Here is a 24,322-nt window from a genome sequence, read left to right on the forward strand (position 1 = left end):
TCTCTGTTACAAGATGTTGCAAGAGGTTTTGCTAACAAATTGCTTCTTGTGTTCTATACAGAGATAGTCCTGGGTTCATGAGTGCTACTCACACACCCAGCTTCTCTCTAACGATGCCCACTGATGCTGTATTAACCCACAGAAGATGCTTTTTTATATGAAGTGTGATGGCAAATTAATAGATGGCAAACTGATTTGCAAAAGTTTCTCCAGGTGACAAGGGAGAAGCTTGTTTTCTTACAAGTTGATCTCCTCACTCCTGCCCCTGTGTGGTCCTCCAACTCTACACCCTGCATGAGAGAAAACCTTCCATGGGCCTCACTCTTGGAATAGATAGAGCAGATACCCCACTGGGAATGCCTGCAGGAGAGTTTCCTCCATGCCTTCGTAGGAACCAGAATCAAGAGATTAAGGTCCAGATTGTGGGAGCAAACCATCCTTTATGAATGCACACTCAGTGCACCAAAACCTCACTGACAATTCTAAGGGTAGCCAGTGTTCTCCTAAGCTCTGATTTACAGACAACTGAAGGCCCTTGGGAGAAAAGTAGACTATCACAGATGACAATAATGTTGAAACACAGAGGCCTATGGGACAACTTTGTGTCAGAATTTTAAAGGCAACGTGGGACTGTTCCTCATAAGTTCTCACTTAAACATATTGTCCTGCCTCATACTGACCATGTCTATCTCTTCCCTATTTGCAAGTTAGAGAGAAAGAGGATCTCCTGTCACCATGGTCTTGACTGTTTTCATATCATACTTCCCAAAAGAAAGGACTGAAATGGACAGTTTGTTTCTGGTTTTGAAGAGTGAGGCTATTGAGCTGTGCTGAAGTAAAAAAGGGGAAGGCAGCTCCTGCCTTTGGTCTGGTGAACCATCCCTGCTTACCTGCCTGTACCCCTTGCACCAACCTCTATCTATCTGCTTTTTCCAGATCTGTCTGGTCCTGGTTTGCACACCTGTTCATGGGACTCTCCAGAACTGCCTTTCCAGGATGGCTCTGCTTTGTGTACAAAAGGAATAGTACTGCCCACCAGGAGGAGGATAGGCCAGAAACCTAGAAAGATTTCTAGAAAGAGGCTATAACTGGAGCAGGAGAGGGGATCAAGGGATGGAGGGAAGGTGTCTTTTTTCAACTACAGAAGTAACATCCAGGTTGTCAACCACGTTTCTATGGCAGTGTGCACATGTGTGTGCACACACATATACAGCTGTAGATTAGCTCTAGCTGCTGTGGAAGTAGACCATACTGTGTGTCTGGTATTTTTCAAACAAGTATCACAGTGATGGACAAGGTTCTGTCTACTTTCCTGCCCTTCATTTCTCCTCTTTCTTCCTTCACCTCTATCTCCTCCTCCTTTCTCCTTATCCTTTATTTCTTCTTCTTCGTCATCTTTGTGTCTTTGTCTTAATCTTTTTTTTCTTCTCTCTCTCTTTTACCTTCTTCCTCTCTTTTTCTTCCTCCTCTCTCTTTTACTCTTTTCATTCTCTGTTAACATCCCCAACCCTCTTGGAGTTATCCACATAGGGCCTTCTTCTAGCTATCCCCACCCCTCCAGATATCTATATTCAGCTAATCCTTGCAGAGTCCTTCCTGCATTATGTCTCTTATTTTCTGTGGTCATCATTTTTCTGGCTGACTCTAAGTCTCCTCAGTCTGAACCAGTTTCCATGATTTTCCCAACCTCAAATGTTCCCAATATTTTTATTAAAGTAATCATTGTAAACCTTCTGGTCCTTTGCACACATCAGTCAAGTTCTTTACAAGGCACCTCTGGTAACTTACTACGTTTTGCTTTTAACTGTTTCTTTTTCTTTCTTTCTTTCTTTTTTTTTTTTTTTTTTTTTTGCTCGTTTTAGAATGTTCTTTATTCTGACAGTTGTTGGACAAATATAAGGCATGTTCACAAGTATCTGAAGTTGTATATAAAACATACTCATTCAACAGATGTTCCTCTTCTCCTTTTGCACTTGCTGCTGCAAACTGATCTTTATGCATGTTAACACCCATAGCACTCAGTTCTTGTGGATATGCAGACAATGTTTTGGGGACCACCGTGGAGAATCTGTTTCAAACTAAGGCGTGAGCTTCTATGAACTAAGTCACTAAGACATCAGAACTCACGGTGAACAAAGGCAGAGGAAGGTGACCAAATCAGCTCATAAACTCATGACTCTAAGTTTCCAGTGGAACAAACAACACATCAAAAAGCATTTTTTTTGATCCTTCATGTTTGAGAGAAATGGAATGTGTCCAGAATTCATGGTTCTATATTTACCACTGTCTAAAAGTCACAAAACAATATCCAATTTTTTCATGGTTTCAAATGCAGTTACAGTTTTGTTCTTAGGCCACAATACAAGATTGCATGCATTACTTTACACAAATGTCAAACACAGAACGATTGTTACACAGACACCTTAGGGCTGTCTAAAGACACAGCTTCTCTTTTTGTGGGGCGGGGGTAGGGAAGGATAATGATGGTGGCCGTTTCCACACACAGCCTGTTGTGTGCTCAGCACAGCTGGATGTGGATCCCAAGCACTTGCTGACTGACTCACAAAAGAGGACAGAAGCTGCTGAGGAGGGCAGCGGAGTTTGAAGAGCAGGCTCCAACTGGGGGCTGGGATGATGGACACACAGCCTCGATTCCAGGGGGAAAAGTCTTAGTCCATACTGATTAAAAACTATTAGTGATTTTTGAAAATCAGATTACATCTATAAAAGACAAAAAGTAAACACTTAAAACAATCCATTGGGGGGAACACAAAATAATAAAAAATCAAATGCAGATGGGATTTCACAAAGAGGAGATTTGAATCTTTTGGTCTAAATCAGCCAATATTTTAACATTATAAATTATTAAAATGTAGTTTGCTTATGCCCATTCTTAAAATGCAGAATCTTTGAGGAAAAATATAGACATATTTTCAGGAATACAGACTCTTGTGAAAAATTTTAAAAGTCAGTATCATCTCTCTTGCGGAGCTACTAGAACAGGTTTTTCAAACACAAAAGGGGAACAAACGTGGGGCGCTTGAATATGTTAAGAATTCTTATCACTAGAATACTGCTTCAAGGCACTCACAGTACTTTCCAAAAGAAGCCACCCACCTCAAAGAGCCCTGCACAGCCCCAGCGACCCATGAGTGTGGTAGCTGGCATTTTATTAGCCACTGCTTGGCCATCATCAAAGTATTCACTCGAAATGGGGAAATTACTTAATATCAGTGATATTAACGATTTCCATGAATTTAGCTTTGTGACACACAATGAAAAAGGGTATTCAAATGTTTGCTTTTTACACCAGTGATAGGAAATTGTCATTCTTCCAATTCAGCATGCCGGTGGATGACGCTTTAGTGAAGTGTGACTACCTAGGGGAGCAGGAAGGCAGCTCCCATTTCTCACTGGGCCAGCCTCTTCCAGAAGGTGCAGGCTACTCTTCTGACAGGAGATCATGACTCTGGCAGGCTGGGCAAGCGCTCTGCCCTTTAAGCCACTGCTTAAAGCACCCTTTGTGATACTTGTGCCCACATTTGAGCACACACACGTTTTTTGATTTGAACATCTTGTGGCATATTTCACAGGAACTTGCACCCGGTGCAACCCTCACAGGGATATCTTCTGCTTTCTGCCCCTTGGTTTTGGGTGATGGTGCAATAACCGCCGAGGGTGGGTCCTGGGAGGACCTGGTCACGGGGGCAGCAGAACTGGGCTCATAAGTCCTCTTGTCCTTTCCTGGGTTTGGCTTTTTCTTTTTCTGTTCATCTAGAATGTGTTCTGTCACTCTTTGGACAATTTCATCAATACTCAATCCTGAAAGTGAGCTCTTGTTTTTGCTTCGCACGTTTTTAATAAAACCAGCAAGCTCAGTGCTATCGTAACATGGGAATACCACTGACAGGTGCTCAATAATACTATTGAACGGCTTTTTTGGAGACTGGCTTGAACGTGCAGCATGTCCTGGAGGAACAGGCTGCTTCCGATCAGCCACAGGGCTTTGCTCTGACAGAGCTGCCTGGCCATCCCTTTTTGGCCCTGGCAGCTGAGTGGCTTCAGGCTGACTTGGGGGTGGTCCTGGCAACAGCGCAGAAGGAGCCTCCCCTGGGGAACCGCTGGCAGAGAACACACTGGAATCCCTGTGAAGTGCTGCGAGGTTTCCAGTCACATAGCTTGCAGAAGTCATAAGCCCTTGGTCATCGTGGCCTGAAGACTCAGAGAGTAACTCAGGATGAACCATGTTACAGGCAGGAAATGAAAGCTTGGGAATCTGCACTTGAGAAAGTTCACTGAGCCGAGAACCATTTTTAATTGCCGTAATTTGTTCTTCAAATTGAGACTTTGCTTTCTCAATTTCTTTTGTAACATGAGAAAGAAACAATTCCCATGAACATATATCAGACTGCATGTGAGGATATGCTGCAGGATCATGGCTAATCAGCTCCAACTGCTTCAGATAGGATTCTGCTTGTGACTCCATGATCTGTAGCTTATACACTTCACTCTCCTTCCAGTTTTCAAGTACAGATACCTCTGCAGCCACAGCTCTCTGATGACTCTCTTCATAATCCTCTTTCCCTTTCTTTATGCACTCTTCTATTTTCATTTTCTTGTTTGTAAGTGTGTTTCTGATTTCAAGGGACTGATCCAGATGTAATTCATGTTCCTTATCCTTTCCATCATTTTTCTGGGTATACATTGCACTGGCATTTGAAACCTTTTTAATTTTCTTCTTCAGTGACTTTAGTCTTCCTTGGATTTCTTTTTTTTCCTGTTGCCATTTTTTAATTTCTCTTTCCAGATCTTGAAGGAACCAATCTAATTCCATCTTTGACATCTTGTTTTCTTCTAAGTGCCTTTTCAACTTTTCTTCCAGGTCCCTGGTTTCTTCTAAGCCCTTAAGTTTTATCTGCTCATAATTTTCACACGCTTCTTTAAGTTGGTCTTGTAATACTTGGTACTCCTTTTCAATCCGTGAAACTTCCCCTTGTTGTTCATCAAAAGGATTATATGGCTCAGTATTGACTTCTTGGTGTGTTATGTTCCAAGATACCTGTACGGCAACCATCTGCACGTGTGGAATGTTTGTTACTGCACTGGTGCTTTCTGGAATTACTTCACATTTGTTGTTAGAATTTCCACAATGCCCATCATTTCTGTCAGACTCACTTAGGACCATATAAGCATCACCTGTGCTGCACTGTGACTTTACAGATGTTACCAAAGAGTCCTCAAGGATCTGTGTTTCGGAGGCAATCTGGTGACCAGCAGCATTCTCAGCATTCAAATGATGACCCTCAAAATAGGCAGTAGCATTTTTATCTGCTCTGTCATTGGCTACAAAAGACGGCACCACTGGTACTGATGTTGGTAGATGATATTCAGGAGAAAGGCTGGCCAAGGGTGTATATATGCTGGTGTACTGGGGCAAACCTGGTAACACATTTATGTATGCTGGTGGTGTCCGGGTGATATCAAATCTCTGGAAAGGAAGATACGTACAGTATCCTGTGACCAAATGGGATTGAGCCCAATAAGTTGGTTTCACATCCTCAAGAACCGGTTTAGGGGAATTAGAGGAGACTTGTTTGTAATTTGCATCCTCAGAGCCTGGTTTGGGAGAATTAGAAGAAACCCCTTTGGTTTCCCCATCCTCAGAAACTTGCCTAGAAGAATTACCAGATAGTGGTTTAGCCTTCACATCTTCACAAGCTGGCTTGGGAGAATTAGCAGACGCAGGTTTGGGCTTCACATCTTCAGAAGGTAGTGCTGAAGATGAATCTGACACTGGTTTAGGCTTTACATCTGGTTTAAATTCCCTAGCAGCTGAATTCAGTGGTAGTTTAACTTGTAAATACTCTCCTGCTTTTGAAATGTCTTCTACTTTTGTTTTAATGTTTTTCTTCTTTCTTTTTTTCTTGAGCCGTAATGCAGCTTTCTTCAATGCAATGCAGTTGTCAATCACAACAAAACGAGGACATCCCAAGAGAAAAGATTTTAAACCTCCTGCTTTTTCTAGTATTGGTCGAGTTTCTTCTGGGAAAAACTCATATTCTTCAGAGAACATCTTGCTACTCATGTCCAAGGGACCATGTTCCTCCAACAACTGAGAGAAGTAATCATATAGAGTTGAATATTTTTGTTTTGGGTTAAAGTCCCATAGCTTCTTATTGCGGACAACATATTCATTACTGTGTTGGTCATAGAGAGCTTCAAATTCTTCTACGTCTTGCCGAAGATGGTCAGGCACTGCAAATGGGCCTGCAGTATCTGAATTTTGATTGCTATGGTCTTCACTTGAAGTGATGATCTCATTATTTGGAGTTACTGAAGTTGTTCCAGAGCCAACTAACATAGGTTTTGAATCCTTTAGCTTCTTTTTCTTGCCTTTGTTTTTCACCTTGGTAGAACTAAACTGTGCTTCGCCACTGTCTTGTTTCCTTAACACAGTACAGCGGCTGTCCATTATATCAAAGAATTCATCTAAAGCACTATGCAATGCTGGGAACTTGTCTCTGTGTTCTTCTAGCAGCCATATTAAACAACGGGCTTCCTTCAATGATGTTGGCTCATAGAAATAATCAAGTTGCTTTCCTTCTATAGAGTCTAGTTTGTGACCATATTTCTCATTCCAGAGGAAAGTCATGATGCTAAAATCAAGCTGTTTAAGAGATGCTCCATACCGAGAAAAGAAAGGTCCTGTGGCATCTAAGCCAAAGCTATTAAGTTTTTGGATCCAGGCGGCTAATTTGGGCTCCACTTCTTTAAGCTCACTCAAAACATGCAGAAATATTCTTGTCTTTACTCTGCTCTTTTCTTGAATCAAATGATGAATAACATAGTCCACTGCTTCATTTAGAAAATTTCTGCTTGAAAAACAGGTTGTATAGTCTTCTGTGCTCAAAACTTTCCAAGAAAGCAATTCTTTGAGAAGCGTGGCTGTATTCCATATGCCGGATTTAATCTTGTCAGCATACTGCTTTATACACTGTAGAATTCTGTCATCAAGGAACTGACAGCGGTGAACATTGTCTACAGTTTCTTTCTGCTCTTCGTTTTTGGGTAGATTACTTTCTCTTAAGTCCTCCTCCATTCTTTCTTGTGCTAATTTTTTTGCTTCTTTTTTTTGGATCTTTCTCTTCAATTTTTTGTCTTCTTTCAGTCTTAGTTTCTCTAGACTAGAACATTTCTGTTTCAGAATAGGTCTTGGAGGAACCTTTTCTTTTATGACCTTGTGTTCAAATTCACATTTAACTTGACCACCACTGCTGAAGATGATAATCTTAGAAATAACACCTTCACAGTCAGGGGTAAGACATATTCCTTGTAGAAAATCCTTGTCAATTTTATCGTTAAAGGTTGTAGTTTTTAACTTCTTCCAGCAATTCATGTGAAATTCTATTTTACAGTACTGGCAACAGCTGATACGTATAAAACCCTTAAAGTCTGGATCAGTTATATATATCTGGATCTTAGAATATCCACAGCACTTCTGATAGCAACAAATGGCATCTGGCACTGGAGGGAACTTGCATTCTTCAACAAATTTCTCTAACAGCATCTTTATTTTTTCTGGCTGGGACTCTTCAATAATCACATTACTTGTGGGCCAAGTTAACACTCCAGGAAGACGATAAATCAAGGTTCTTGCTTTCTCAAAGTGATTGAGAGCTTCTAGAAATCTGTTTTTTTTCAAATATACTTTTCCAATTCCACAGTAGGCCAAGCAATCAAGTCCCTCATTGTGGTAGTGTTCAATAATCCTCTTAAACTGGTTTTCAGCTTCAGATAGTTCTTCAGGCTGTCCTATTCCAAGGAGAGAAATGGCAAGTCCATAGACAACCAAGACATAGTTAATCATGGCCAGGTTCAATTGCTTTATTTTTTGAGGATCTAAACCATTCAGCAACTCTGTAAAGGCCTGTGCGGCACTGCGGCAACGCTGCTCCAATAAGGCTGTATAGCCATCTTGAATTAAGCTTCTCAGCATTGTCATTATATTAGCAAAATCCTGGTGTGCAGCTCTGGAAGATTTAGAAAACTGTTTCTCCAAGATGTTCTTCAAATTTGCTGGTAAAGTCAATTGTGAACTAGAACTGTACTTCTCTGATTCATTGTTTCCAGATTTTTGTTTTCCTTTATGTTTTGGAGGCTGACTTGATGGTGGTGAAAATTCAGGATGACAGTCACAATCATCTACCTTCGATGCCTCATCCACCACCTTTAGATTCTGATTACCACCATTGGCCATTTCGTGATTAAATTTTCTGAAATCTCTTTCCTTCTCCACAAAGTTAAGTGAAGTACTAAATACAGGTGCTGACAGACTCCTAGGTGTGTAGGCCCTGTTTTCATAAAAGGCTTTAATTGGATTCTTATTTGCTGTTCGACCTTGTAGGTCTTCTATTTGTTTTTGTAACTTTACATGTTGCTGAATTAGATCCTTGATTCCCTCAGGGTCATTTTTACAGAGTTTTTGAGCTTTTATGTTTGCTTGCAGAGCCCAGTTATATTCCCCCAGCATAGAAAGAGCATCACAATAACGATAATGACCCTTTGGCCAAGTATTCTTCAGAATAGTGGCTCTCTTTCCATCACCAAGTGCATTTCTAAACTGTCCAGTACGAAGAAAACAAAGAGCTCGGTTACCATAAAGAAAGTGGTTTTCAGGTCTATATTCAATGGCTCTGGTGTAATAGATAATAGCTATATCAAATCTTTCTTTGGAAAACTCTTCATTTCCTTTCATTTTCATTAGTTCTCCTTGCTCTACACAATCCATACAACTTTGGGTTTTAAGTTCTTCAAGCAAATTGCAGTCTTCCACTACAATTTTAGTTATGTGGTACTTGTATTCAGTAAAGAAAATACTTAACATAGGCCAACAATTGTCAATTGATCCTAATTTAGTTAGAATTGTTACATCGCCTGCATATTTTATCCAATTCAGAGCTTCTTCCATTGCCAATACTTTATTTTCTATTTTATAACCAATTCTCAATAAGCCTCCAATAAGGAATGAATCATTAGCAACTTTCTTTGCCAAATCCACAATATCTTCCATCAACTCAAGATGTTGTAATTTCTTCAAATTTATCTCGGAAGCACGTGAATTGCTGGCGTCCACACAGGGATGCAATCGTGATATTACAGAACTGTTTTGATGTTGAAACAGAAGTGGCCAGAAAATGTTTATTTTAATGGCATCACAATACTCTTGCAGGACAGAAATTGGTTTACTACACCATATACTGCAGATGTCAAATTCTAAATTCCTCTCACTTTGGACATAATCTTTATATTGCATACCCACCCCATCACAGTAAAGCTGAGTCACACGAACATAATCATCGGTCATAAATTCAGCAGCAAAGACACAATCGTCCATATAAGGGCAGTCTTCCAACAAGGCATAATCTGCCACAGTGAAATCTCCCTCAGCAAAATTGTCCATGATGCACAAGTCACACACACACGGAGCGATGTGGAAGGCCCCGCTCCCCCAGCATCTCGGCTGCAGCGGGACAAGGTGACACATCCGGGAGCCCGGCCGCGCGCCGGGTGTGCACTCACCCGGGCCCGCCGCCCGCGAGCCTCGGATGCGATCGTCCGCCGCCCCGGCCGCCGCTGCCCCGGCCGCCGCCGCCCCGGCCGCCGCAGCCGCCGCCCCGGCCGCCGCCGCCGCTGCCGTTGCCGCTGCCGCCGCTGCCGCGCTGCGCCGCAGCCGCCGTCGCCCCGGCAACCACCTCCGGCCCTCCACGTCAGCCGACGGCGGGAGGGAGCGGTTCCTTTTAACTCTTTCTATGTCAATACTGACCACAGTTACTATTTTCTCCCGCTGCACTTTAAAGTCTTACTGGTCGAAGCCATGTATCCTTTGCCCACAGGCCAGAGGAAGGGGAACCAGGTCCTTTCAGGAAAGTGCATGGGGGATGCCTCTCTCTCATCATGTCCCCTGACTCCCAGGTGTAATCATAATCTCCGCATGGAAGTGCCAGGCACATAGAGAGTGCTCTTCCTGCTGCCTACACTCCTGCTAGAAGAGCCCTGCCAAGGTCATCATAAGGGCTGGGATCCACTAACAGCTTTGACCACTAACGCAGGGTCTGATATTAGGGATGTCATTTCTTCACTCTGATGCACTATTTTTTTTTAAATCTACACACTGATGAGAGGCCGCTCAGAAACCTGCAAATTAGCATCACACTCCCCTAGGTTCTGTAGCAAAATATTCTGGGAGGAAAACCTGTGAATCTTATTTCCACCTGTTGCTCAAGGAAGGGACTCTTTCCAAAGAAAATAACAGTCATATACAGGGGAGTTTTTCTGTGTCCCTTTTTCTCCTTTGTTCCTTTTCCCCTCTCTCTCTTTTAATGGCACCCATTTCTTCCCATCACTTAGAATCACTGAGAATCTTTTTTTACCCTGGCTTATAAATTGTGTAGAATTCCTGTAAAGTATGGTGCTCCTTTGTCTATTTCCATTGTCTCTGACCTAATTCTTGACTGACTGGCCATTTACCTGATCCACTTTAAAAGCCAGGAGAGCTGTGTTCTCATTTCAGAAGAAACTGTGTTACCCTGGCCAGTTTTCTTCCCTTTTCTGGAATTCAGTTCTTCATCTATAAAATGGGGGGAAGGGGGTTGACCATCCTGGGCTCTATCTGGATGCCGATTGGAGTCAGAGAGAGAGCTCTGACATGGTGATGCAGGGCCTTGAACTCCACTCACAGCTCTGCTGCTAACCTAGCATGTGATTTAGTTTTAGTCCCTTTCCACTTCTGAGCCTCAGTTCCCCATCTAAGCAGCCACGACTGACAATGGAGGAGTCTTAGACTGCCACAAATGAGGACCTTGATCCCCTAACATGCTTGTGTGTTCATAAGACCCATATCCTCTGATCTTGAGCAGATAGAGCCTTTTCTTAGCCTCTGGATTGCTTCTTGGAAATGGCTATAGTGAAAGCCTCTTCTTTTGTGCTTGATACTTTATTTTCCCAGGTAAGCTCCCTCTACCTTTGTCCTGGGGCATGTATTTATGGATATTTTAGTTAGCAAAAGCTATCAATTAGTGTAATTAGCTTATTGTCAGCTTCAATCTTGACCCTCTCCATGCACTGTCCCCTACCCACCTCAGGTTCTTTCTTATTTTAACTTAGTGAGCAGAGCTTCTGGCTGCATCACCATAGCAACCAGCAGCTAGGACCTTTTAAGCTATGATGGAGTCATTGGACACCTAAGCTGATTATAGAGTCCAGAATGTTAATTGGAGAAGAGAGGCTGAAAGAAGGAAAATGAGGCAGATCTTAACCTGCAAACAAGTGGGCAACAGAGTAGCTGAGTGCTTCAAACTATCCCCGACCTGGATGCCATGGGCGCTGTGGACCTGGGTGTCAACACCTTGGCTTGTGCCCTCAGCCACCAGACCAGAGGGAGGGGCACCAGGCCCATTCTCTTCCCAGGGAAGTAATTCTGGACACCTCCCTACCAACATGCTCCAAGTAGATGGATTTGAATCTGGATTTTTCAATAGGCAGTACCAATGACTGAGTTCATCCTGAGTCCTACTCCTAATTTCCTTATCTTTCAACTCTCCATAGAAGTTTCTTGAATGAAAACAGGCCTTTTAATTTTTTTTCTTGTTTGAAGCTCTCTTTTCCCAGTCACTTCCCCTGCTGCCTTGGCCTGTATTTGTGGCCTGTTAAATTCAAAAGTCTATCAGTTAGTCTAATTAGGATATTCAAATTTTAATTCTTTTCCATTCTCCACATGGGCAGCCACCTGCCCTTCTTTTATTCTCTCTTTTTATTTCATTTAGGGAGAAAAGCTCTTGGCAGGATTGCCATAGAAACCAGCCACCAGGCAGACTAGGCTATTGTACATCTGGACACTGATACTCAAAGCTGATTATGGGTCTGGAAGCTTGCATGGCTAAGCAAGACTGATGGAGTTAAGACAAAGAGGGTCTCAGCTAGAGAGAAGGGGAAAATGAGCACCTCAGAACGAACTTCACACAAACCTCAGCCCTACCTTTATCTTTGCCCCTGTGTGCTTCATGGAAGAAAAAAGTTAGAGTGAGAATGAGGAAGGCTGTCACCTATTAAAGATGAATGTCTGGGTTGACATCAGAACTTGTTCCCTTAGGCTAAACCCTGCCATGGCCACAAACCCACACCTGTGAGCATGTCATTTTCACTGAGTATCCCTAGTTCCTATTAAATTACCTGGCATATACTTAAGGTTCTCATAGTGCTTGGTGCTCAGCAGTTCTGTAAGACAGTGCACTACTAGTGAGAGCACACTGAGACTACCTTGGAACATGAGCAAGTGAAGATTTCCTAACACACTGGATTTTTCTGGGAAATGACACCAATGAAAGCCTCTGCTATGTGCTCTAAGGCTCCCTGTTGGCAATTTATCTCACCTGCCTTCTGGGAGTGGTGGTGTAAATGCCTGGTGGAGGGGCTTTGGAAGCTGTTAGTCACTGAAGTACCTAAGTGTATTAGGCTATTCTTGCCTTCAAGGATTTTCCCCTGGTCCCATAATGCACCCCTGTCTACGTTAGCAGGCTCCCACTCATTTACGCTGGGAGAGCAGTGTTCCTGGACACATTGCCATAGCAACCAGAAGCCAGACAGAGTAGGAGGGTGAGCCAGACATTTGACAGCAAAGGTTAGTGGAATATCTGTTGGAGAGGGGCTGACTCTTAGGAGCAAAATACCTTAACTCTCAGCTGCAGAGAAATAGACCACTAGGCCCCTCAGTGTTCCAACACCATCCCCTCCCCATCCTCCATCCCTGTGCCTCCAGGTGAGGGGTAGTTAGAATGAATTTTGTTTTATCTGGAGGCCAAGGCCTGTGTTTTACCAGAATATGTATCCTTTGCCCTGAAGCCGGTCAGGGGAACCAGGTACCAGATACTTCCTCCAACCCCACCTTGTTATCAAACTAACACCCATGAGTGAATATATGCTCCAAATGTGTGTTCCCATGACTGCATCTCCTGTGCCTAGAATAGTGTCAAGAATATGGTAGTACAACTTCATGCACTTCCCCTGTCTACTCACTCCATGTTAGGCATTGCAGTTCACACCTTATCCTTTGAAGAATTCCATTTACTACTGGAATACCTACTGTATTAGTCTGTCCTCATGCTGCTGATAAAGACATACCTGAGACTGGGCAATTTACAACAGAAAGAGGTTTAATGAACTTACAGTTTCATGTGGCTGGGGAGGCCTCACAATCACAGCAGAAGATGAAAAGCACATCTCACGTGGTGGCAGACAAGAGAAGAGAGCGTGTGCAGGAAAACTTCTCTTTTTAAAACCATCAGATCTTGTGAGACTTATTCATTATCATGAAGAACAGCACAGGAAAGACCTGCCCCCATGATTCAGTTACCTCCTAACAGGTCACTCCCACAGCATGTGGGAATTCAAGATGAGATTTGGGTAAGGACACAGCCAAACCATATCACCCAGTCTCAACTGATGACACTGAGAACATGAAAGTAAAGGAATGGCCTTAAAAAACTTCTCACCTCCATGCATCGCAACTCGATATTCTGCTTTCCCTTTCATCACTATGCATAAACTCTCTACATTCCTATGAAAACCGATCCCTACCGTTGGCCACTAGATTACACCCCTTCTTGACTATTCAGTGCATGGTCCCAGCAATGCTGTCCGTGCTCTTTGCCACATCATCAATTTACCTTTATCTACTGGATGATTCCCATCAGTACACAAACATTCCACAAAGTCTCCCCTGCAACAACAACAACAAAACCAACAAGAAAGAAACAAAACACCCCACCTTAACTGTACAACCCACTCCATCTACTGCATCATCTCTGTACACCAAAATTCCTCAAAAATCATTATGTGGTCTTGATTTGTTCACTTATGCTAATCCCATTTTTTTCTTTAACCCACCCTAGTCAAACTTTTATCCCCACCACTCCATGGAAATAGCTCTTCTCAAGGTCCCCAACTAACCTGCGTATTGTTAAACCTAGTGATTATTTCTCAGTTCTGGTCTTACTTGACTGAAAAGTAAAATTTGACACAATTGATCACTTCCTCCTCCTTGTAATACTTTCCTCACTTAATTTACAGGACATTTCTGTCTCTTGACTGTGCTTCTGCTTCAGTGTCTGCTATTTTTCAGAGTCATGGCTAGTTACTCCTCACTGCTTTGAACTTTTTGCATTGCAGTGCTCTAGAGTTGGCTTCTCAGAAATGTTATCTTCACCTGTGCTCACTTTCTAAGAATCATACACAGTTCTACCTATGTTTTGATTTTACCTGCAAATAAAGGAATCACACATTAATGTTTCAAGGTCAGTCCTCTCTCTGGACTCCAGGCTCATGTTTCATGCATACTCCACATCACCACCTGGATCTCTGAAAGTCATCTTAAATTCAAATTCATGATACAGAACTAAGTCCCTGATTCCCTTTCCCTCAAAGCCATTCCTCCCATAATTCTTCCCATCCCAGGAAATGTCAACTCTATCCTTTCCCTTGCTCAGTCCAAAACCTTTGGAAACATCTTTGGATTCCTCTCACTCTCATACCACATTCATGGATACTGTCATTTCTACTTTCAAAAGGGACTGGGACCCCTCACACTTCTCATTCCCCTTCATATGTATCACACTGGTAACCCTCTTTCACCTCTGTTATCATCATAGCTTTTAACTGGACCCTCTGTTACTGCCTTGCCCCCTTATAATCTCTCTTTGATGCACCAGAATGGACTTTTATGCAAAATTATGCCACTTCTCTGCTTAGAACCCTACAGTGGTTTCCTGTTGCACACACCCTATGACCTGCCAAACATTATATCACATTCACTCTTTAATCTCATCTCCTGTTATGGTATCTTTCCTGCACAAGTCTCCAACTACACTAGCAATCTTGCAGTTTCCTGAACACAACAAGCAGAGAGGGAAAAGGGACTACCATGGACCCGGTGCTGACAGTTGTGCTCCCCTGAAATCCAGAGGCAGGGCAAGTCTTATTGCACACATTGTCCAAAGGGAGTGGTGTGGTGAGGAAAGATCTGACTGGTTGAGACACTCTGCTCAAGAGCCTGGTCTCCAGAGGTAGGGATAGCCATGCATTGGAGGGTTCCACCCTTAACACTTACCTACATGAACAACCTTAGTGAAATCATGACAATTGTCTGCCAAAAACCAACCAGCTGCTAACTTTCACACTTACAGATACATACAGACATTTTTTATTCATAACCTTGCACGCAGGTAATTGTATGATTACATGTGTAGAGGGAAACATTCTCCTAAAACCATATGCAAGTTTGTGGGAGCCTATTTTGGGAGCCTAATATGGTGTTAGATGCAGGTTTTATGCACAAATATCAGGATATATACATACATGGAAGCACAAGAACACATATAGCTGCTGCCTGCCAACACAGTCACACTCTTTACTCTTCAGGTTGGCCTGGTATGAGACATTAGGGAGTGGTGAGCACTGTGGTTGACTGCCCAGGCATTCATTTTCAAAATCTTTAAAACTATAGAGCAAATGAAACTTGTCTTCAAGATAAATCATGCTATGATGTGAGTTTTCCTACCACCTATACAGTTAAAGAAACCTGGGGTCAGACCAGAGATGGCAGTGGTATGAAGGTCTTTTTACAACAAAGGCTGAAACCAGCCCAGACAACTTGTCTTGTATATTCTAAGCTCCACTTTTTTATTGCTTTCAAGGCAAAGGTCCCAATCCCCACTCCTCTTCTCACTATGCTGTTGTAACTGACCAGCGGACCTAGACTATTAGCGTCAGAAGCTGTGGCTGGAAAAAGCAATAGAATGGGAATGAGGAGTCTTGGTTTGAGTCCTAAGGCTTCGACTCTCATACCCTTTGACCTCAGGCATTTCACTTCACTCCCCGAAGTCTTGGTCTTCTCACTTGTAATATGAGAGAACTAGGGTTGTGGGGAGACAGTATTATACTATATGATCTCCAAAGGTTTCATGCAGGTCTAACATTCTTGGAACTAGTAAAGCATTGTTTCATAGGAAACCCCCTAGCAGTCTTGCAAAGCCTTGGACATTCACCCTGCTAGAAGCTATTAGTCACAACATAAGTTTTTATTTAGCCAGTTGAAGGTGTGTAACATGGGATTGTGGTTGTCAAAATGGAAACCACTTGGGCCTTCACATAGGTGGCTGAAGAAATTTATCCAAGCAAAAGATAGCATCAGGTCCTGCATTAACAACTTTCTGGTTGGGAAAGACCCCCAACACCTGCCTTCATTCAGTGAGACAATTGTATAACTCACCTGCAGTAGTGTGCTGGTTAAAGGTAACGAGTTGAACTTGTAGCTTGCCCCTCTCTCACTACATAAACTCCTTTCTTCTCTCTGGAAGGAGTTCAGTTTCCAGCAGAAGTGATGACAGATAAACAGATTCCAGTTTGAAAAATGCTAAAATCTTGAAGGGAGTGGGGTATGTTGGTGGATAGGAGAAGTTAGATCTTTAATAAATCCCACAAATTATTCCAGGCAATTTGTTTACTGAGAATTTTTAACTCTCGAGTGTTAAGATTTTCCTAGATAATCATTTGTTTAATTCAGGTTTTCAAAGGCATTTACTTCAGACTCCTTTTATTCTCTTAATTTATTTTCTATTGCTGTTTTAAAAACACACAAAAAATACTTAGTGACTCATTTAAAAAATATTATTGGTGAGGAGATGAAGCACAGTTTCAAAGAGTTACAAATTAAAAATATTAATTGACATCTGAATGGCAAGAATCCGTTTGCCTCAACTCTCTAAGCTCTAATGATGTTTGTGTCTCCAAGTCAAGTTCCAAAGTAACCATTGTTCCCAATAGGTAAAATTCCTCTGGCCTCTGGTCCTGTTGAACCTTAAGGCTTATCATAGAATTGCTTCAAATTGCAAGAAATGAGCATGGAATGCTTCCCTACCCCTAGCCAGGGCCTGTTCCAGTTACAACCAACAATCAATAAAGCCTGGTGCTTCTCCCATAGTCCCAACCCTCTCACGCACTCTCACCACCTCATTGAGGGCTTTGGAATTTCCAGGATACAGTATACAAGTCTTACCAAAATCCCAGATGGAGCACCTCTCAGTCATAACTTAAGAAGATGCTCTCAGATCTTGACTCCCAGACACAGCCCAGACTCACTATGATCTTGAAGTGCCTTATGAACTTTAACCAATGGTCCATCCTGTCCTCAATCTCTGGTGCATAAACTGTTTCCCATGTCAAACACCAGCACAGGCTCTATGCCATCCAACACTGCATTGTTCCTTGACATGTATTTTTTGTTTGTTTGTTTGTTTGTGTACTCAACACATAATTGATGAGGCACTTTCTACATAACAGGCACTGCACAATAGACTGAGGGATGAACTGATTAGCACTTTGCCCCTTTGGTGACCTGTTGAGATATAATAATAATGGTCATACTGAGCTCTGAGAGTAAAATAAAAGTAGCAGTACACTCAGGAGGGGACAAAAATATTCCATTCCTTCCTTCCCCATCAAATTTTAATTTGTGGATCCTCAAGCCCAAATGATCCTGGAAGACCCCTGTCTGCATGAAGACATTTATTTGTGGCCTTTCATTTCAAGTAATTGAGTTTTGATATCTATACCAAACAAAGAAACGTCCAGACTCCCATCACATTATAGCTTCCCCTAAACAGTTGCAACAAACAGGTTCAGTAAATGACCAGTTATAAGATTAATATGTTAAAAAATAGCTTTCCAGTGACTAAAATCCAGCTGGAAGGGCAAGGAAGCTTTATTTCATTACTGCATCTCCTAAGAAGTTTAGTAAGTTTCTGTTTCCCAAATATGCAAAAGCAATAATTTGCTTCTAGGGCAAGAAGCAATAATGTATGTGTATGGAATGAACTGACATTCATCTGAAGCTCAATAAAAGTTATTCCCTTCCCTTTGTAAAAAAAAAAAAAAAAAACACAGTTGTCAAGGTGGGACCACAGAAAATGTTTGCTTTTCATCAATTCTTTAGGTAATTTTGAGCTTCATCTTGGGGCTGAGAATTTGGGTCAGGGCCTATTGAGAATAGCCACCTCAAAAGAGATCACATCAGGAGGTTCATAATCTGTTTCTATCTTTCAAGTATTCTTATTGCTTTTTCACATTTTTCTTTCAGTACCTTACAATGGAAATATGGGCATTTCATCAAATAGAATGAGATAGTCATGTGCACAGCATTATCAGAGCCACGCTTTGGAAAAATGGACTCTGATATTCAGGACAATATCCTTAGCAAAGGGCAATTTTGATTCTCAATCCCTGAGCAGCAAAGTGCTTTGCAGTTTAATGATCCAAGCTTACCTCCAGTTTTTCTTTTGACATCTGAAGCCTTGAACTGAGTCCAGTTGCAACCACTTTACAGTGATAGTTTTAAAATCCCTAACACACAATTCTATCAACCCTTACTCTTCAATCAGTCAAGTACCCTACGTTTCCAATCCTAGAACTTAGGCTGCCTCAATTCCCTGATATATAGAATGCTTTCAAATTTATAGTCCAGTGCCAAGTCTTGCTTCCATCCCTGATTTTTTCACTTTCTTAAGAATCAGAAACCAAGAAGAATTATGGGCCCTTTGCTGATCAGCACAGTGCTATGAGAATTTCACAAGCCAAGGACAGTGCAGACCCAGAACTCCTGTTTTATAAACTGTCAAGATTCAAAATCCATTTTCTTTTTTTTAATTATTATTATACTTTAAGTTCTAGGGTACATGTGCACAATGTGCAGGTTTGTTACATATGTATACACGTGCCATGTTGGTGTACTGCACCCATTAACTGATCATTTACATTAAGTATATCTCCTAATGCTATCCCTCCCCCCTCTCCCCACCCCACGACAGGCCTTGGTGTGTGATGTTCCCCACCTGGTGTCCAGGTGTTCTCATTGTTAAATTCCCACCTATGAGTGAGAACATGCGGTGTTTGGTTTTCTGTCCTTTCAGTAGTTTGCTCAGAATGATGGTTTCCAGCTTCATCCATGTCCCTACAAAGGACATGAACTCATCCTTTTTTATGACTGATAGTATTCCATGGTGTATATGTGCCACATTTTCTTAATCCAGTCTATCATTGATGGACATATGGGTCAGTTCCAAGTCTTTGCTATTGTAAATAGTGCCGCAATAAACATACGTGTGCATGTGTCTTTATAGCAGCATGATTGATAATCCTTTGGGTATATACCCAGTAATGGGATGGCTGGGTCAAATGGTATTTCTAGTTCTAGATCCTTGAGGAATCGCCATACTGTCTTCCACAATGGTTGAACTAGTTTACAGTCCCACCAACAGTGTAAAAGTGTTCCTATTTCTCCACATCCTCTCCAGCACCTGTTGTTTCCTGACTTTTTAATGATCGCCATTCTAACTGGTGTGAGATGGTATCTCATTGTGATTTTGATTTGCATTTCTCTGATGGCCAGTGATGATGAGCATTTTTTCATGTGTCTGTTGGCTGCTGATCCCACAGAAATACAAACTACCATCAGAGAATACTATAAATACATCTATGCAAATAAACTAGAAAATCTAGAAGAAATGGATAAATTCCTGGACACATACACCCTCCCAAGACTAAACCAGGAAGCAGTTGAATCCCTGAATAGACCAATAACAGGCTCTGAAATTGAGGCAATAATTAATAGCCTACCATCCAAAAAAAGTCCAGGACCACACAGATTCACAGCCGAATTCTACCAGACGTCCAAAGAGGAGCTGATACTATTCCTTCTGAAACTATTCTAATCAATATCAAAAGAGGGAATCCTCCCTAACTCATTTTATGAGACCAGCATCATCCTGATACCAAAGCCTGGCAGAGACACAGCAAAAAAAAAAAAAAAAAAAAAAAAAAAAAAAAAAAAAAAAAAAAAGAGAGAGAGAGAGAGAGAGAGAGAATTTTAGACCAATATCCCTGATGAACATCGATGCAAAAATCCTCAATGAAATACTAGCAAACTGAATGCAGCAGCACATCAAAAAGCTTATCCACCATGATCAAGTGGGCCTCATCCCTGGGATGCAAAGCTGGTTCAACATATGCAAATCAATAAACGTAATCCATCATATAAACTGAAACAAAGACAAAAACCACATGATTATCTCAATAGATGCAGAAAAGGCCTTTGACAAAATTCAACAGCCCTTCATACTAAAAACTCTCAATAAACTAGGTATTGATGAGACATATCTCAAAATAATAAGAGCTATTTATGACAAACCCACAGCCAATATCATACTGAATGGGCAAAAACTGGAAACATTCCCTTTGAAAACTGGCACAAAACAGGGATGCCCTCTCTCACCACTCCTATTCAACATAGTGTTGGAAGTTCTGGCCAGGGCAATCAGGCAAGAGAAAGAAATAAAGGGTATTCAATTACAAAAAGAGGAAATCAAATTGTCCCTATTTGCAGATGATATGATTGTATATTTAGAAAACCCCATCATCTCAGCCCAAAATCTCCTTAAGCTGATAAGCAACTTCAGCAAAGTCTCAGGATACAAAATCAGTGTGCAAAAATCACAAGCATTCCTATACACCAATAACAGACAGAGAGCTAAATCATAAGTGAACTCTCAAAGTCCATTTTCTACCCTATCTTGAGTTTATCTACCTGGCACTCAGTTTGCCTCAACTTCTCTTTAGACAACTGTCCTGAAGCCTTTGGCTGAGAGCCAAATTTATTTCTAACCCATGTGTAATTTTTTTTGCATATTTACTGTGCGTTGTGAAATAGATCTTTTATTTTATCACTATTCTGGTTTCCAGATATGTCCATTCCACTTTTCTTTGGTCTGTATCAAATAACTAAATTATCACTTAAAATTCTCCCTGTTCTTACATCCATATATTTGTAGTATCTTCTCAAATAATATTTGCAGTATATGTTGCAGAATTATTCATTCATATTATAATTAGTGTGTGTGTGTGTGTGTGTGCATGTGTGTGTTTCTACAATATTCATTCTCTGCTCCACCTCAAGTTTAGAGAAAAAAAGAGTAATTATATATATTTAAAATATGATTAATAGCAGTTGGATATACCATTGCTATTTATCATCTCATGTTTACTTGCATTTTCTTTTTCTTTCTTTCCTTTTTTTTTCTTGAGACTGACTTTTTGCTCTTGTTGCCCAGACTGGAGTGCAGTGGCATGATCTCAGCTCAGTGCAACCTCTCCCTCCATGTTCAAGCAATTCTTCTGCCTCAGCCTCCCAGTAGCTGGGATTACAGGCATGCACCACCACGTCCGTCTAATTATTTGTTTTTTTTTTTTTTTAGTAGAGATGGGGTGCCACCATGTTTGCCAGGCTTGTCTTGAACTTCTCACCTCAGGTGATATAACCACCTCAGCCTCCCAAAGTGCTGAGCCTACAGGTGTGAGCCATCACACAGGGTCACATTTTCTGATATTTATTCTAAATTAGAATATATTTATTCTATATTCTAATTTAGAATAAATTTAGAATAAATTTATTCTCATTACTATTTATAAGAAATTTTATTTAAAATAATATTTAAGATTTGGATAAACTAAGAGTTCCAAGAAAAAATACACAAACAAACAAATAATTGAGGATAAAGGTATCAGACAAGAAGTAGCTAGTATGGGTGGCTCTCACAGGATGGAATGGAAGGGGTGAGTAAATACAACAACTTCAGCTGAAATATCAAGGTAGTCACATTGGGACTAATCAAGGAAACAACTTGACCCACAGAGAACAGAGAAAAGCAAGGTAAGATGATGACCCACCAGGGAGCAGCACAGAGCCAAGGAACGTCCCCAACCTAGGGAAGCAGTGAGTGAATGTGTGGCCCTGGGAAACCATGCTTCTCTCACAAATCTTTGCAGCCCTTGGGTCAGGAGATCCCCTTGTGAACCCACTCCACCAGGGTCTTCAGTCTGACACACAGAGCTGGTGAAGTTTATGCAGAGCAGCTGCACAGGCATGTGCAGAGACCGAGGAGCCTTAGATATTTGGGCTTTCTGGGCTCCCCTAAAAAAGCAATTGCAAGTCAAGCAAAGCAGGAACAGACCTCGGTACATGCCCTAGGAAAGAGGCTGAATCCAGAGGGCCAAGCAGCAACAGTCTACAGGCCCCACTTCCATGGCATCTCATAGGATAAGACCCAGTAGCTTGGAATTCCAGCCAGACACCGGTAGTAGTGTTACACCTCTCTGAGATAGAGCTCCTGTGGAGAGGGGCCAGGGGCCAACCTCCATCTTTGCTATTTGGGCAACTTAGCTGTTTCAACTTTCGAGCTTTGGAGAGTCCAGCCCAACCTGGGGTGGAAGGGACTCCCAAGTACAGCACAACTGCTCTACAAAAATGTGGCCAGTCTGCTTCTTTAAGTGGGTCCTTGATCCCATTCCTTCTCACTGGGTGGGACCTCCCAACGAGGGTCTCCAGCCACCCCCACCACTGTTATCTGGCTAAATAGTTTTGAAACCTCCCTAGGATGGAGCTCCCGAGAGAAAGTGAACCACCATCTTTGCTGTTTGTGTGACAACCATTCCAGCCTTCAGGTTTTGGAGAGTCCAAGCTGACCAGGGGAGAAAGGGATTACACAACACAGCACAGCTGCTATACAAAAACATGGCTAGACTCCTTCTTAAAACAAGTTCCCAATCCTGTTCCTCCTCACTAGGCAGGACCTCCCAACCAGAACCTCCAGCCACCCTTGAGGGTGTTCTTTGGCCAACAGAGATTTGAAGGCTTCCTCAGTTGGAGCTCCCAAGGGGAGGGGCAGGCCTCCATCTTTGCTCTTTGGGCAACTTAGCTGTTTCAGCCTTTGGACTTGGAGATTCTGAGGTGACTAGAGGCTAAAGCAGACCCCCAGCACAGCACAGCTGCCGTATGACAACATGGCAAGACTGATTTTTAAAGCAGGTCTCTGATCCTATTCCTCCTCACTGGAAGAGACCTACCAACTGGGGTCTCCAGCCAGCTCCTTCAGATGCATTCAGGCTGGCAACAGGTCCATACCTCCCTGGTATGGAGATCCCAGAGGGAGAGGCAAGTTGCCATTTTTACTGTTTTGCAGCCTTCAGTGGCAATACCTCCAGGTACCAAAAACTCCAAGGTGACTAGCAACTGGAGTGGGCATCCAGCATACCACAGCAATCCTACCAAAAATATGCCTAGACTGTTACATTGGTATCTGTTTCCATATCTCATCACCAGGCAAGTCTTCCAGGCCTGGGCGTCCACCTGCCAGAGATACTGAGCCAGTAGCAACTTTACAACTCCCTGGACAGAGTTTCCAGGGGCAACTGAAAGTCTTTCTACCACTGCCTCTGCAGTGGACCTGTCCTTGCTGCCCTCGGACTAACAAAGGAGCAAAGACCCTACCTAAGTGCCTTATCCACACCTCCAACAAGCTGCAGTTGACCCAAGAAGAGGAGGCCAGTTTGTCTCCAGTGGGTCCTACACACCCCCTGCTGCTCATCACCAGACAAGGAACCCCTGGCTTGGGCCCACAGCACAAACTCTCCATCCTGGGATGACTGCACTGCAGAATTGCTGACCCACATTTCTCTGGGGTGGAGCCCCCAGGAGACAAACAAAGCCAGCTGACATGGAGTCCAGAGGGTTTAGTGTGGGAGCATCTGTAGTGGAGCATGGCCAGGGACGGCCGTCCCTCCTGCCTCAACTTGCTCCCATAAGAGACTTTAGACCTAGTGGAATGGTCAGATCTGATCTCTGCCATGCAGTCTTGCACACCAGATGGGGCTGATCCAACCTGAGCACTCCTTGGTCTGCTGGACTCTTTCAGGGTTTCAGCCTGGTCGCTCCAGCTTACAGGGCAATCTTGGATGCCCTGGGGACACACACCATACTTTCTGCACTAGTAGACTGTGCCTGATGAGTGGAGAGTGCCAAAAATGTGGCCCCTATGGCACTGCACAGCCTGCATATTCCCTCCTCATACTTCAGGTTTCCTCAAGTCCATGGCAACTCTCCACATCCCTTTGATGGCACCTGTCTGCACGAGTAGGTTTTGCTTCACATGCTCTGCCAACACACGAGATTACAGTATACCTCCACCACCTCCACCGAACACCATTGAAGATGAAGCCTTAGTGGGCACAGAGCCAGCAAGCCCCACCCCCAGCAGCACCTAGCGCCTGTGCTAATGCTGCACAGAGAACAAGGTATCCTCCCACACCCCGAGTGATCACTCCTGCTTGCAGGGAACAAAGAAGGCACCCAGACCTGTGCTGGCCAGCAACCTTCCCCTAGCCA

General features: G+C 42.6%; 1 long non-coding RNA gene and 1 pseudogene across 1 annotated transcript in view; one reads left to right on the plus strand and one right to left on the minus strand.

The window, feature by feature from the left end:
- LOC144338765 (uncharacterized) overlaps positions 1-24,322 on the plus strand; it is a 117,622-nt gene that overhangs the window by 87,661 nt on the left and 5,639 nt on the right. The gene's annotated exons all lie outside the window — the stretch shown is intronic.
- LOC704690 (E3 ubiquitin-protein ligase TTC3) lies at positions 1,823-9,779 on the minus strand (annotated as a pseudogene).

Source organism: Macaca mulatta, chromosome X (genome assembly GCF_049350105.2).
Source record: "Macaca mulatta isolate MMU2019108-1 chromosome X, T2T-MMU8v2.0, whole genome shotgun sequence".
Lineage (NCBI taxonomy): Eukaryota > Metazoa > Chordata > Mammalia > Primates > Cercopithecidae > Macaca > Macaca mulatta.